The 15121-nt window shown below is 41.3% G+C and overlaps 1 pseudogene; it reads left to right on the plus strand.

Annotated features, from left to right (window-relative positions):
* The first annotated feature begins 6625 nt into the window (after positions 1–6625).
* Positions 6626–10415, plus strand: LOC119506532 (annotated as a pseudogene).
* The last annotated feature ends 4706 nt before the right edge of the window (positions 10416–15121 follow it).

Consider the following 15121-nt stretch of genomic DNA (forward strand, 5'->3'; position numbering starts at 1 on the left):
AAAATGGCTTGATAAAGGAAGCATCACAACATCCCCTAGGTATTTTATATTTTTTATTAAATTTACTTACACTGAAGCATGGCTCTCCAGCTCAGGAACCTACACCTGTTATATAGCTTGCATTAGTTTAGCTGTTGGTATTACCAGGAGCTGTGCTAGGCATTTTGTATGCTTTCCTGTATGGGATCCTTACTAAAACCTGATCAGGTACATACAGCTACTCTTCCCATTTAGCAATTAATCAAAATAAGACATGTTAAACAGAAGTCACTGATTTTCACATTTCATCTTCCTTTTACTTTTGCTTTATGATTCTTTCGCTACCATCTCCCACACCCCATCCACAGGCCCTGACCCTCAAGACTTTGAGCCTCCAAAGTTGCTGGACTTCCAGAGGTCAATGAAGACTGATGATGCAGTGCCTGCCTTAGGCCTGCTGCCTGCTGGATAAGGGGCCAACATACTCCCTGCTCTGAGTGGCTCCCAGCCTGGCGCAACAATTTTGAACCAGTCCTTGTTTGCCCTGGACCTTGAACAAGGTGACATAGCCAGGAAGGTAACTTGGGCAAATCTGAGGATTTCTGAGTATTGGTAAACAATTCTCCATGGGATTCTCAACTTTCTACACATCTTGCAAACTGGCTGCCTATGTTCCAGATTATCTTTCCAAGGCTGTTCATAGAGTGAGCAGCCTTGGAAGACTGATGTAATGTCTTCCTTCAGAGCAAAGAGAGAGTTTGTTTACCAACCAGTATAATAAAGAGACTGCTCCCTCTGGAGCAAAGCTCAGGGAAGTTTACTGTCCATTAGAAAATATTTGGGTCCCCTAAGCTCGAGGTTGTTTTCTTGTAACCTACCCTACAAGACCCACCTGGCCCTCTTCATTCACCCTTTGGAGACCAGGGCAAGGGAAACTGACACAAATATGAAGCTCATGCTTCCTGCTGAGCTGTGAATAATAAAGCCCTTTGTCTCTGACCCAGGAGTCTTATATCTTCTGCTAGCACCCGTGAAACTGGAGCAGACAAACTTATTAGCTTGGAAGTAAGGTAAAATCTTAGATCTTTCATAATTCTCAACACTGGGGTCTTCTGGTTCATGGAATTAAATAAAGTCCCACTTTCCTTAGTAGCAGACCCAGTCCCTTCATTAAGAAATCTAGAGAAAAAATCAGTATAGTGTAAAGTATAAAAGCATTGACTCTGGAGTCAGAGGACCCTGGTTTGAATCCTGGATCCTGAGCCAGGGCAGGTTTTTAACCTCACTGAGCCTCAGTGTCCTCACCCATAAAGTAGGGTTAAAAATTGCTCCTGCTTCATAGGACTGTTGTGAAGATTAAACGAGATGAAATAACACAATTAAATGAGTGAGTGCTCTACAAATGTTAGTTCTTATCTTCTAGCTTGTACTCCTGCAGGTAGGCCATGGGGCTGGACAGAACAGGTTATGGTGGCTCTGGAGAGTGTAGGGCCATCCAGACCAGCTGCAAGGCGCCCCCTGCTAGGGCCCCAGATGACACTTCAAGAATGTATTAAAACACCTCACCTGTCAGTTTTTCTTGAATCAACAAGCTCATGTTTTGTTTACAAGAAAATGTCACGGAGCCAAGACTGAATAATTATAGTTGCTGGTCAGTTGTTCTTTAGGGTAAAAATGACATGGTAAGAATAGAGGTCACAGACGTCACTTCCGTCTCCCCCGATCAGGAGGCCCAGTATCGCAGAGCCCCCATGGAGAGCTCACGTGGGGCCCTGGCCTTGATAGAGCTGTCAAATGCATTGTCAAATGCAGATAGCAGGAGGCTCATCATAGAAGTGTAGGGCTGGGAAGTATGTTGTGGCTTAGGCTTCTATGAGGCATCAGATGAGGAGTCTAAGGCTCAAAGAGTAGAATGAGTTGCCCTAGGTCACATGGCGAGTTAGGTGGCCAAGCCAAAACCCCATGCTACAGCAGGGCCTGGTCAGGTGACATCCTGGTCAGGTGACATCCATGACATAAGCAGGCCTGGGGGACTGCAGGGTGAGAGACCACATGTCTGTCCAGGAAGCAGCTGTTATTCGACTCCCCTGAAATGCAGGCCTAGTGTTTCCAGATCCTTCTATTTTTTAAAGAAAGCCAGAAATTTGTACAGTTACATGAAATCTCTTGATATTTGAATAACGGCAATTCATTCAATATATTTAAGAGACTGTGTGCTGCCATAATCACTTAGTGTGACTTTTTCTGAAAACTAGGAAAGGTTTTTAAATTGAAAGCTCTTGAAGATTAAAACAAGCCAAGTAGGAAAGAAGATGGAGGCATGGAGAGGAGTGAAAGTTAGTTAGTCCCCCTGGAACAACTAATGAACAGCCAGGAACAACTAGAAAATAATCTGGAATAACTGTGGGGGGACAAACATGACCGTCTACTCATCATACACCACATACACCAACCTGAATTGGGAGGAATGCCCGAGATTGCAGCATAAAATCTGTAAGTAAAAACTGTGGACCCAAGCTGGGAGCCCCCTCCCCCCATGGCTTAAACTGCAAAGCTTCACTGTGCTAGAGAGCAGCACTCTCTGAGCAAGCGAGTATAGCTCAGCTGAGCTCCAACTGGGGTTTTAATTACAAACTATGAATCCCCAGCAAGCAGACAGAGGCTTTTGGTGATGACTGGCCTTGGAGAGCTGGATGACCTCTCTGGGAGGGAGGGGGAGCCCAGAGGACCAGGTGCTGTCTCTGGCCAACAGGTGAAACTAAGGGGGGGGGGCTGCAGACTGACCCTGGAGGGGGTCTTTCTATCCCTTTTTCAGCTCAGTGGAGAAATCCTCAGCCATTTTCAATTCCTAGCACTCAGACCCAGACAAGTGTGGAGATAGCAGAGTAAGAGACAATTTAAATGCAAATGACCTCTCCCTGGGGGGTATATCTTCCCTAACAGGAAAGAGGCAGTGCAAAGCTCTACTACCTGCCTTCCGTTCAGAACCAGACCCCAGAGCCTGGGGGAAAACAGCCATGGGCCACACCTCCTTACACTGGTCTGGAGCTACAGGCTGACAGGTGCCACCTGGTGGGCAGAAAAGCACAATGACTCGAGGCCTCACAGGGTGCATCAATCTTCTAAGACACCCTCAGGGAGACCTGAAACTATTGCCTCCTTCCAAGATCTGAGCCCATTCTGGTCTAGGAAAACCTGATTGGGGTAACCAAGGAGGCCAGATGCCTAGACAGCAGAAAACTACAACCTACACTAGGAGGGGTGAAGTTATGGCCCAGTCAAAGGAACAAACTTACACTTCAACTGAGATACAGGAATTTAAACAACTAGAGCTGGATCAATTCAGAAAGTTTAGGGAAGATATGGCAAAAGAGATGAAGCATATAATGAAAACACTGGGCGTACATAAAGTAGAAATTGAAAGTTCAAAAAAGCAACTGACAGAATCTATGGAAATGAAAGGCACAACACACAAGATGAGGGACACAATGGAGACATATAACAGCAGATCTCAAGAGTCAGAAGAAAACAGTTAGGAAATGGAGAACAAGGCACCTGAAAACCTACACACAAAAGAACAGAGAGAGAAAAGGATGGAAAAATATGAGCAACACCTCCTGAAACTTAAAGACAAAATGAAATGCAGGAATATACGTGTCATTGGTGTCCCAGAAGGAGAAGAGAAGGGAAAAGGAGCAGAAGCAATAATAGAGGAAATAATCAATGAAAATTTCCCACCTCTTATGAAAGACATAAAATTATGAATCCAAGAAGCACAGCATACTCCAAGCAGAATAGATCTGAATAGGCCTATGCCAAGACACTTAATAATCAGATTATCAAATGTCAAAGATAAAAAGATAATCCTGAAAGTAGAAATAGAAAAGCCATCCATCACATACAAGGAAGCTTGATAAGACTCTGTGCAGATTTCTCTACAGAAACCATGGGGGCAAGAAGGAAGTGGGGTGATATATTTAAGACACTTAAAGAGAAAACCACCAATCAAGAATCCTATATTCAGCAAAACTGTCCTTCAAATATAAGGAAGAGCTTAAAATATTCTCTGACAAACAGACAATGACAGAGTTTGTGAACAAGATTCCTGCTTTACAGGAAACACTAAAAGAAGCACTGCAGACAAAGGAAAAGACAGGAGTGAGAGGTTTGGAACACAATTTTAGGAGATAGTAGCACAGCAATGTAAGTACACTGAACAAAGATGACTGTGAGTATAGTTGAAAGAGAAAGTTTGGGAGCATGTGGGACACCAGAAGCAAAGAGGAAAGATAAAGACTGGGACTGTATAACTCAGTGAAACCTAGGGTGCTCAATGATTGTGATAAAAGGTACAAATATGTTTTTACATGAGGTAGAACAAATGAATGTCAACATTGCAAGGTGTTAAAAATGGGGTGGGATTGGGGGAAAAATACAATCGATGCAAACTAGAGACTACAGTTAACAGAAACATTGTATTATGCTTCCTTTAATATAACACAGGCAATATACCAAAGCTAAATGCATATGGGGGGAACATAGGGGAAGAGTATGGAACTCTTGACATTGGTGATGTTGTCTGACTGTTTATTCTACTTTAATTTAATGCTATCTTTTGTTGCTTCCTAGCTATCGTGTTTTTTTTTCTTTTTTTCCTCTCTTTCTTTTTTTCTTTTTCTGCTCTCTCTACCTTCTTTGACTTTTCCTCATCCTTTGTGGAAGAAATGGAGATGTCCTTATTCAGATAGTGGTGATGGTTGTGAATACATAAATATGTGACTATACAGGGAACCATTGATTATTTACTTAGGACGGAATGTATGGTGTGTGAACAAAACCATCTTAAAAAAAAATGGGTTGATGAAGAAACCTTGAGGGCACTATATTGAGTGAAATAAGATGGACACATAAGACAAATATTGCAGGGTCTCACTGATATGAACTAATTATAATATGTAACTTCCCATAGACATGAAATGTAAGTTATCAAGATATAGAGCGAGGCTAAAGAATGGGGAGAGGTTGCTTTTTATGAGCAGAATGTTCAACTAGAGTGAACTTAAATATTTGGAAATGGACAAAGGTAATGGTAGCACATTGTGAGAATAACTAACAGTGCTGAAAGGTGTGTGAAGGTGGTAGAAAGGGGAAGCTCAGAGTCATGTATGTCACCAGAAGGAAAGTTGGAGGTTAAAAGATGGGAATTTACAAAACAGTGAATCTTGTGGTGGACAATGTCCATGATTAACTGTACAAATATTAGAAATCTCTCTCATGAACCAGAACAAATGTATGACACTACAACTATAAGTTATTAATAGAGGGGCATATAGGAAAAAAATATATACCTATTCCAAACTATATACTACAGTTAGTAGTATTTTAACATTCTTTCATCAACAGTAACAAACGTACTATACCAAAACTATGAATCAATAATGAAGGGGGGCATGGTTAGGGGTATGGGAGGATCTGAGTTCCCTTTTTTTTTTTTTTTTGTCTTTATTTCTTTTCTGGAGTAGTGAAAATGTTCTAAATATTGAAAAAAAAATTAATTGTGGTGATGGATGCACAGCTGTATGATGGTACCATGAGCAAGTGATTATACCACTTTGGATCTTTGGATAATTGTATGGTGTGGTTCCAAATCTGTTCTAGTTTGCTAATGCTGCTGGAATGCAAAACACCAGAGATGGATTGGCTTTTATAAAAGGGGTTTATTTGGTTACACAGTTACAGTTTTAAGGCCATAAAGCATCCAAGGTAAATGCATCTACAATCGGGTACCTTCACTGGAGGATGGCCAATGGCATCCGGAAAACCTCTGTTAGCTGGGAAGGCACGTAGCTGGCATCTCCTCCAAGTTCTGGTTTCAAAATGGCTTTCTCCCAGGACGTTCTACTCTAAAATGTCACTCTTAGTTGCACTTGGGGTATTTGTCCTCTCTCAGCTTCTCTGGAGCAAGAGTCTGCTTTCAACAGCCGTCTTCAAAATGTCTCTCATCTGCAGCTCCTGTGCTTACTTCAAAGTGTCCCTCTTGGCTGTAGCTCCTCTTCAAAACGTCACTCACAGCTGCACTGAGTTCCTTCTCTTTGAGTCAGCTCATTTATATGGCTCCACTGAAAAAGGCCCACCCTGAATGGGCAGGGCCATGCCTTCATGGGAATATCTCATCAGAGTCATCACCCACAGCTGGGTGAGGCACATTCCAAGCAAATCTAATCAGCACCAAAACGTCTGCCCCACAAGACTACATCAAAGATAATGGCATTTGGGGGACACAAGACATTCAAACTGGCACATGAACAATCTCAATTAAAAAAAAAATGGAAAAAAAAATCCCAGTAAGTGAAGAGCCTCAAGACATAAGCATACGTTGGCTTTTCCTCTCTTTGAAATTAATATTCAAAGACTTCAGTTGAAACAAATTGAAAACCCTGGATACATCCAAGAGATGTATTTCAATATTTAGGCTACAAACTAGGCTTTCATCTAGATAGGGACAGGGGAGCTTTGGGAAAATAAATCAAGTGACAGATAGCAGGCTGGCCCCTGCTCAGGGCTAGATTGAAGCTAGGCAGGAACGGGTCATATCCTGAGGGTTTTCCTCTGAAGGCAAAGCAAAGTGGTGGGGGTGGGGGTAGCGATGAGAGGCAAGAATATTTCTGGAGAATGCTGAGTGATCAAGAGTCTATAGAAGACATTGGACCCAGGGATGAGGTAGCCCCCCAACCCCCCACTCCCACCTCAGTAGATTTTTTTCTTGAAGGAGAAGAGGAACTGCATCACGGGATTTTAATTTTGGGAAAATTAAATAACCTGGTTGTGCCTGTTTGAATGTATTGTGTCTCCCAAATGCCATTATCTTTGTAGTTTTGTGGAGCAGACGTTGGTGCTGGTTGGATTTGCTTGGAATGTGCCCCACCCAGCTGTGGGAGATGATTCTGATGAGATGTTCCCATGGAGGCATGGCCCCACCCATTCAGGGTGGGCCTTGATCAGTGGAGCTATATAAATGAGCTGACTCAAAGAGAGGGAACGGAGTGCAGCTGAGAGTGATGTTTTGAAGAGGAGCAAGCTTGCTAGAGAGGAGCGTCCTGGGAGAAAGCCGTTTTGAGGCTGGAGCTTTGGAGCAGACGCTGGCTGCCTTCCCAGCTAGCAGAGGTTTTCTGGACACCATTGGCCATCCTCCGGTGAAGGTGCCCGGTTGCTGATGTGTTGCCTTGGACACTTTGTGGCCTTAAGACTGTAACTGTGTAGTGAAATAAACCCCCATTTTATAAAAGCCTATCCATCTCTGGTGTTTTGCATTCTGCAGCATTAGCAAACTAGAACACTGGTCAAAGAGTGGAGACAAGAAATCAGTGAAATCAAGTGTTCTGGTTTGCTAATGCTGCCTCTTTGCAAAATAACAGAAAATGGATTGGCTTTTATAAAGGGGGTTTATTTGGTTACAAAGTTACAGTCTTAAGGCCATAAAGTGTCCAAGGTAAGGCATCAACAGCAGGTTGATGGCCATTGGCATCCGGAAAAACTCTGTTAGCTGGGAAGGACATGGCTGGTATCTGCTTGCTTCTAGATTGCATTTCAGCTCCTTTCTCAGCTCTTGTGCATTCTTCAAAGTGTTGTTGTTGGGGTGTTTTTTCCTCTCTTAGCTGCAGCTCCTCTTCAAAATGTCACTCTCAGTTGCTCTCCAAAATGTCACTCACAGATGCTCTGAGTTCCTTCTGTTTGTTAGCTCTTTATATGTCTCCAGTGATTTAATTCAGACCCACTCAGAATGGGTGGGGTAACAACTCCATGGAAATTATCCAATCAAAGGTCTCGCCCAGTTGATTGTGTCACATCTCCATGGAAACTCTCAAGCAAAGATTCCAACCTAATCAACACTAATACATCTGCCTTCACAAGATTGCATCAAAGATAATGGCATTTTGGGGGCCATAATACATCCAAACTGGCACAGCAAGAATCTCCCACAATCTGTAATTGAAAATGTTGGAGGAAAAATTTTTACATTTGGATCTTACAGATTAGGAGTACACACAAAAGTGCTGATACAGATGCGTTGTATGTTGCACCAAGACATGTTGATCCAAGTGACTTTTTCACCTCATTCTATGATAAATTGAAATTACAGGAAGAAGTAAAAGATTTAAGAACTGTTGAAGAGGCATTCGTACAAGTTATCAAACTGTGTTTTGATGGGACAGAGATTGATATTTTGTTTGCAAGATTAGCACTGCAGACTATTCCATAAGATTTGGACCTACTAAACGACAATCTGCTTAAAAATTTAGATTTAAGATGCATAAGAAATCTTAATGGTTGCAGGGTAACTGATGAAATTTCACATCTAGTACCAAACACTGACAACTTCAGGTTAACTCTGAGAGCTATCAAACTGTGGGCCAAACACCACCACATCTATTTCAATATATTAGGTTTCCTTGGTGGTGTTTCCTGGGCTATGCTAGCAGCAAGAACTTGTCAGCTTTATCCAAGTGCAATAGCATCAACTCTTGTACATAAATTTTTCTTGGTATTTTCTAAATGGGACTGGCCAAATCCAGTGCTTTTGAAACAGCCTGAAGAACACGATCTTAATTTGCCTGTATGGGACCCAAGGATAAACCCCAGTGTTAGGTACCATGTTATGCCTATAATCACACCAGCGTACCCACAGCAGAGCTCCACGTACAATGTGTCCATTTCGGCACAGATGGTCATGGTTGAGGAGTTTAAACAAGGTCTTGCTATCACAGATGAAATTTTGCTGAGTAAGGCAGAGTGGTCCAAAGTTTTTGAAGCTCCAAACTTCTTCCAAAAGTACAAGCATTATATTTTACTTCTAGCAAGTGCACCAACAGAAAATCTATGCATAGAATGGGTGGACTTGGTGGAATGAAAAATCCAAATCCTGGCTGGAAGCTTGGGGAAGTATGAATTTATTTCACTGGCTCATGTGAATCCCCCAGTCATTTCCAGCTCCCAAAGAAAATCCTGACAGGGAAGAATTTCTTACAATGTGGTGATTGGGTTAGTGTTTAAAAAAACAGAAAACTCCTAAAACCTCAGTGTTGACCTCACCTATGATATTCAGTCTTCCACAGATACAGTTTATAGGAAAGCAATAAACAGCAAGATGTTTGAGGTGGATATGAAAATTGCTGCAATGCATATAAAGAAAAAACCAACTCCATCAGCTACTACCTAATCATGTGCTTCAAAGAAAAAGCATTAAAGATAAGGTGTCGGATTGACAGCCCTGAATGACAGCAGCCTTGATTTGTCTATATCAGCATGTCTTTGCCTTTACATACTAGGGCTATGAAGACCAGTCCATCGAATAGTTTTGACAGCTCTCAGTGAACCAGTCCTGCTCCAGCTGTAACAGCAGCAGCTGTGACCAACATACAAGCTACTGATGTTTCTGCACCACAAGTAAATTCTAGTGAATGTTCAGGGAGTACATCAAGTGAAAGCATTACTCAAACTGCCACACAACCAGCCATTTTTTTCAACCACCAAAACCTAGTTTCCAGAATTGTTTCTTTTTTTAAAATTACTTTATTTATCAAATTAAAAAAAAAATTTCCAAACAAAATAAAGCAAAGCTATGGGAAAAACAAATATCCTGAAATAACTTCATTCCTTCCAATATACCCCTACCATACTATGCCAGTTTGGATATATTATGTCCCCCAAGAATAAACCATGATCTTTTAATCCAATCTTGTGGGATATGGGGAGTAGGTTGTTTCCACGGAGATGTGACCTACCCAACTGTAAGTGACACTTTGGTTAGGGTGTGACCTCTGATTGAATGTTTCCATGGAGGTGTGGCCCCACCCATTCAGCCTGGGCTTGATTAGTTCACTGGAGTCTTATAAAGGGGCTCACAAACAGAAGAACCTCAGAGCTGCAGCTGAGACAGACATTTGTTGGAAACTGATGCAGACATTTTGGAGAATGCCATTCTGAGACGCAACCTGGGAGCAAGGAAACGCCAGCCTCGTGCCTTCCCAGCTAACAGAGGTTTTCCCGATGCCAATAGCCTTTCTCCAGTGAAGGTACCCTATTGTTGATGCCTTACCTTGGACACTTTATGGCCTTAAGACTGTAACTTTGTAACGAAATAAACCCTCTTTATAAAAGCCAATCCATTTCTGGTGTTGTGTAAAACAGCAGCATTAGCAAATCGAAACACATACCAAAAGAAAATTAACGAACCATAGTGACACCTGAGTATTCCCGTATCGTTAAGATCACCCTCAATACCTTGTCTTGTCTTACCAGAGTTGTTTCTTCAACACATCTGGTAAACCAACCAACTAGAACTTCGGGAAATGCAGCAACAAAAATACCTAATCCTATGGCAGGAGTCAAGAGGAAATCCTCACCTCACAAAGAGGATCCCAAGAAAACCAAATTGAAGAGGATGAAACAAGTGGAGATGCTAACTGTCTTGCTCTGAGTGGACATCATAAAACAGAAATGAGGGAACAACTTGATGCAGAGACAAATGCAACTCAACCAGAAACTACTCAGGCAGCGGCTTCTCTGTTGGCCTCTCAGAAAACATCTAATACAGAGCTTTCTGATATCTCCGCTCTCCCTGCAAATCCTATTCCTGTTATCAACAATTCAATAAAGCTGAGATTGAATCCATAAAAACAACCTCAGGGGTCCATAAAAAAATGTCTGCCTACTCAACCTGTTGTCTTCAAATGTTAAAAAAGGAGAATGGAGGGTACAAGACTAGACCTGCCTAAAAATGGATTTAGTTTTTTGGTGACCTCCCTTACTGGGCTAATCAGCTTGATTGTAAATCCTGGAGTACTATTATTAATGTCTTAGCAGTAGTTGCATTAACTATTTCAAAAGATTATTGCCTTTTAAAAAAAGAAAAACACCTCAAGCTGTATTTGTATCCATAATTGACATCTGGATTGGGTTTATGTTTGATGCAGTATTTGGAAATTTTGCAATACAAACTGGCATAAGAATTCCTTAATCTGATGATGCACTTTTATGTATTTTTTAGAAAGTAGAACTAATTTTAGATTTTCAGCTTGATGGATTTTCAGTTTTTTCTTGAGGAATTTTCCTTACCATTAGTCTTCAAATTGAATACCATCATGCAGTGGTATACTGTTAGACTTCAAAGACAGGATAACAATACATCTATTTCAGTCCCTGTGAGGTTGCTGTAACCCTTAAGAATGAAATGTCAACTCTGGGATATATATTTGACATCGAAAGAATAATTAGGAAATACTTGGTTATGATGGGGTCATAATTAAGAAATGATATATTGATTTAATTTATAGAATTATTTTGCAGTGCATACATATCAGCAAACATCAAATATTTTCTTTGAGCTTGTCAGAGCTCCGTATTCTTTCGCCTTCAATCTGTTGCCTTTGAAACAAATACTTTTTGCTCCCTCTTTTATTTATTTATTTTTGTGTGTGTGGTTGTATGCACAAGGTAGAAGGACTTCTTTCATTTAAAAAAAAAAAAAGCCAGTATTTTCTTAAGCCATGATGTGAAACCAGTGACGCTGTGGCCACATGACACAGAACACTAAATTTTGATCCCATGGCTGAAACTTTAGGGTGATTAATAGAAATGTCTGTGAAACATGATATCTATCTTGGATGGCCATTTGGTCTTTGAATATGAGAAATTTTGTACACACCACAGAATTCCTGTCTATAGTAAAGTTGATTTTCAACTTTAAACATGTGGGAAAAAAGGCATTTTCTCCAAGAATTTTAAACTAACTTTTATTTTTAAATGGTTTAACAAATTTTGCCAGTAAATTTTACATATAGAAACATTTAAAAAACCATTCCTAGCACACACTTGACGTCTACTAGCCCCCCCCCTTTTTAAATTTTGTTTTATTCTATCAAAATATTAGGAACTCCTTTGTTCCTAAAAAAGAAAAATTCCTCATAAAATTCCTTTGTTCCTAAAAGAGAAAAATTCCTCATAATTAAGCAGTAGAACATCCATTTCTAGGAAGTAGGGGGGATGCCAGATGTTGATAAATTTACTCTTTTTTAATGTGGACAAAGCAAACCTAACAGATTTTTCTGATGAGCATGTTTTATGAATCCTCCATTGTACTGTATTCCAGCACATGTGCGTCTTTCACATTAAACTGCAATTACTTAAACTGTTTCCCATCCTTCTAAATTAATTTTCCAAAGCTGGCGTGTAGTCTTTTCCTCCTTAGGTTATGCATTAATTAATTAAGTCTTTTCACCATTACTTTATGATGTCTAGTATACGATATTTCTACTTCCCACATCCTCCCTCTGCACAGTCATCTTGCCCTCCCTCCCAGCACCTGAGAAAAAGCTGGTCATGCTAACAGGTGAAGTGTGCAAGATGTCTGTGTGTTTTGTGCAGTTTCAGAGTTAGACTGAAATTACCAGTCACAGATGTAGTCTTGTCATTTTGTTTACACATTGGGGAAAAAATTCAGTTTATTAAACGTTTCATGTAACTGCACCCAAGTTTTGCCAAACTGGAAACTTGGACCTCTTCCATGTAGCGACTTTTTAATTCTAGTTTTCATAACCTGGAGATTAGACTGTTGCTTTCTCCTGACAGATGTAGTGTCTCATGACTGGAGTTTGCTTTGTTTTATAGTATCTGTACTCCTTGTATTTTTCAAGAGCTATTTTGTAAACAGATGATGTGTTTTTCCATTGAAAACATAATTAAAAGAAAGCACCAAAAAAAAAAAAAAAAAAAAAAAAACGTCTATAGAGGAAACAAATCTATCAAAGAAACTCGGAAGTTAAGAAGAAAAGCTGGACAGATGTCTTCTTTCCTAGTCTAGCCAAAAATTCTAGTAAAGCTGCAACCCCAATCCATCTTGGCTCTCAAGGAATCTGGGTTCAAATCCCAGTTCTACTACTTGCTAGCTGCTGCAATTTCTGACAGGATTGAACCTCGCTGAGCTTTGGGTCTCATTTTCCCATAAATAAATACAGCTATTGCAAGGGCTATCATGAGAAAGAAATGAGATAAACAACAACTCTCAATTGCTGAGTGCTGACTGAATCAGCCATGTAGCTTCTCATTTAACCTCACTTCTCAGCATTATCATCATCCTGCTTGTCAGGGTGCATTTGAGCCCCCAACCCACAGGAGGTACTGAATCATTGGTACCTGTGATAGTGTCTTTTGTCTTATCATTATCATTTCACTACAGGAGACTTGCATTCTTCAGAGTCCTGGGGTGGGAGGCAGCTTCTCTAAAACCTATTATCAGGACTTCCCTAAACAAGCCGGCTCTGTAAGAATCTTCCTATAAAATATACCTAGTCTTGTCCTTATGCTCTAACCTTTGAATATATTGAGCATTCTGGAATAAAAATAGATTGCCTTCTTAACTAGATTTGACGATTTTCCTTTTACATCTACGAGCTCTCACACAATGCTTGCCAAAATACTGGGCCTTGTGCAACAAATAAACTTTGTAAAAAATAAGTTTATTGTTGTTACCCATTATAAAAGTAATTTAAGCTTGTTATAACAGAGTGGGAAACTACAGGTAGAAGGAAGAAGCAATAAGCTCTGAGAGGGCAGTGGGCAATGCTGTGTTGTACAAGTGCCACTGGAAAGCAAAACCCAAATCCACACCTGGAAATTGGAGGCTTGCAGGTGGCTGCTTTCTTCGCCAGACTCCAGCAAACTGTGACAGGTGTCTTATTCAGCCCTCAACCGTGTCTTGCTCATCGCAGTACGCCCTGCATCTAGCACACTGGCAGGTAAAGGCCTGAGTGTGGTATTGCCAACCTCCCCTACTACCCAGCGTATATGCAGAAATGTGTGTTTGGAAATGGGGGTGGGGGATGGATTTCCGTTTGTCATCACGACCCAAGTGTGACATTGACAATTTGTGGGCAAGAGCCAGGGGTGTGAGGGACAATCCTGCACACCCAAAACTCTAGGAGCACATCCCATTGAGAAATACTGCGTTTAGTGAAGGTGGAAGTGGAGGGCAACAGGTAATAAAGCAATATGCTCACTAGCAAACACAGAGTTATATGTGCGTATATACATGGGACAAGTCTGGAGGAACATGGAACTCCAACAATTAATAGTGCTAACCCTCCTGGCAGCGGAATTACAGATTTAGAATCATTTACGTTTCCTCTGTCCCTTTGCATATCTGTATTTTAATTTTTTTCTGCAAAGAACTTATATGATGTCTAGGAGACGAGGAACAAAATTTAAGTATTTCCTTTAAGGTTTTTCCCAGTTTAGGTAATGTTCATAAACACAGTTGAGAGGCTGATGTATTGAAGGAAAAAACAATCAGATGGAGTAATGGATCAACCTACTGATGGAAACCCTTTTTAGGGGCAGCAGATTTGGAATGGGTCACCTTACCTCCTCCTTGCACTGGACTTCAGAGGACCAGTAAGGCTCATAAAGAATCCTTTATCTTTCTCCCCACCCAGATCCCACTGTGTCTCAGGCAGGTGGCTCGGTGGGGGTGGGTGAAATGGAGAAGGCTGCTTATCAGCCAGCCTGGAGCAGATAAACCATCAAGGCTTTCACCTGACTCAATCAAGGATCTCAGCCCTTCTTGTGTTTCCTTGTGTTTCTCCTCTCTTCTCCCAAGATTCCCTAGACAGCCATCTGATAAGAATTTTGGCTGTTTAGTTTGCATGGTCCTGACAATTTTCATTCAAAACATATGCAAATTCTGAGGGCAGGTTGCTGGGGCCAGTGGTTGCCATGAAATGCTTCTAAACTTTCAACCAAATGAATCTGTTAACCCCAAGAAGAGCTTTTGATTTGGGGCTCTATTTGCATCAAAAGGACACGTAGGCCCCTGTTCATTCCCAGCCCCAACTGGAGGGGGAAAAGGAAAATTAGCAAGTTGACACAGAGGACTTCAGTGACTTCCCCAAAGTCACTCAGCTACTTGGCATCTAGGGAAGGGCCCTGAAGCTCTGCTCACTGGCCAGTTGGGCCCCTGTGAGATACAGCCTGAGGTGGAGCTCTGGGCAGGTTCCCAAGCCACCAGGCAGTGGTCTGATCCAGCGCTTACCAGAAGTAGGCTTTTGGGTCCTCTCGGGCACCTGCCCGGTGTGTTTATACAGCGGCA

Source organism: Choloepus didactylus, chromosome 11 (assembly GCF_015220235.1).
Source record: "Choloepus didactylus isolate mChoDid1 chromosome 11, mChoDid1.pri, whole genome shotgun sequence".
Classification (NCBI taxonomy): Eukaryota; Metazoa; Chordata; class Mammalia; order Pilosa; family Megalonychidae; genus Choloepus; species Choloepus didactylus.